The sequence below is a fragment of the Charadrius vociferus genome, unplaced genomic scaffold (genome assembly GCF_000708025.1).
Source record: "Charadrius vociferus isolate BGI_N301 unplaced genomic scaffold, ASM70802v2 scaffold2639, whole genome shotgun sequence".
In the NCBI taxonomy this organism is placed as follows: domain Eukaryota; kingdom Metazoa; phylum Chordata; class Aves; order Charadriiformes; family Charadriidae; genus Charadrius; species Charadrius vociferus.
In genome coordinates, this window is record NW_009650227.1 from 4,569 (window position 1) to 6,147 (window position 1,579).

Genomic DNA, 1,579 nt, shown 5'->3' on the forward strand with positions numbered 1-1,579 from the left:
GGCCCCCCAGGCAGGGCCATGGCGGGGGTGTTACTGAGCCTACAAGACACCGGAGAATCCCTCCCCCCAGGTCATGTCATGGAGTGACGGGGAGTTTGAGGAAGCACAGAGGGTTCAGGGTGACCATGGGAGCAGAGACGGCGCCATGTCCTGCATCCCACAGAGGGATGGATGGATGGACAGATGGATGGATGGATGGATGGGGGGGGGAGGTGGACAGAGAGATGGACAAAGGGGTGGATGGGTGGAATGGCAGACGGACAGATGGATAAATGCACAGACGGATGGATGGATGGATGGGTGGACGGACAGATGGATAGAAGGAAGCAAAGATGGGTGGATGGAAGGGAGGATGGGTGGATGGGTGGAAGGAAGGAAGGATGGATGGATAGAAGGATTGATGGATGGATGGATGGATGGATGGATGGAAGGAAGTAAGGATGGATGGACGGAAGGAAGGATGGATGGATGGAAGGAAGGAAGGAAGGATGGATGGGTGGAAGGAAGGATGGATGGGTGGATGGATGGAAGGAAGGATGGATGGAAGGAAGGAAGGATGGATAGAAGGATGGATGGATGGATGGATGGATGGATGGATGGATGGATGGACAGAAGGAAGGAAGGAAGGATGGATGGGTGGAAGGAAGCAGGGAGGGGGTGTACAAGCATTGGCTGCTCTGAGTCACAGTTTGGGGAGGGCCGAACTGCCTTGTTCCCTCCCTGCTCCCCTCATCCTCCCCCTCCCCAGGCAGGGGCTCCCCAGCTCAGCCCACCACCTTCTCATGGTCCAAACTGTCCTGTCGGAGCAGGGAAGGGCTCTCTCTGTGGGGCAGCCTCACCTCCTCTGCCTGTCCCTGCACCTCACCCCTTACTGGGAACCTCCACGCAATCCTGGGCTGCCAGCCCAGACCCTGAGGACCCAAACCCACCATCGTGCCTGGGAGAGGTAAATCCCACCGTAAGTTCGGGGTCGGTTTATTCCCCTGGGTCTCCACCTGGTAGGTTCAACATCCACCTCCAGGCACTCACCTGGAGATTTGCATGGGCACAGGGAGCACCAGGGACTCTGCGGACCTTAAGGGGTCCACAGGTCACCCCCATCCCCAGATCTCCATCCGCCCTGTGCCCATCTCTCCCCATCAGGCATCACTTGTAGGATGCTTGAGCTTGGACGCTGGGGAAGGGTCAACCTCACATCTGGGGCTGCCCGCATCGTCCTGCAGGTCTGGGGACATGGAGGTCCCCAGCCACCTTCGGTCCCAAGGGAGTGGGGATGGGGACAGATCAACGACCACGTACATATGGTCCTCTAACACGATAAATCCCTGGGGACGCTGGCCCTAAACCCTCCCGCGCCTGGTTCAATGGGACCCAGCGGCTCAGGAGGGGCTGAGGACACCCCCACACTCCCCCCGGGACTGGCTACCACCGTGGTGCGCCTGGCCAAGGTCAGTCGTGCCATCAGGGTGATGTCCCCAGCCCAAGAGGCGGAGGGAGTAGGGTGCCACATCCCTGCACCCCGGGAGGTGGCCGGCACCCCTCTCGGCATGGGGACAGGCTGGTGGGGAGCTGAGCCTGG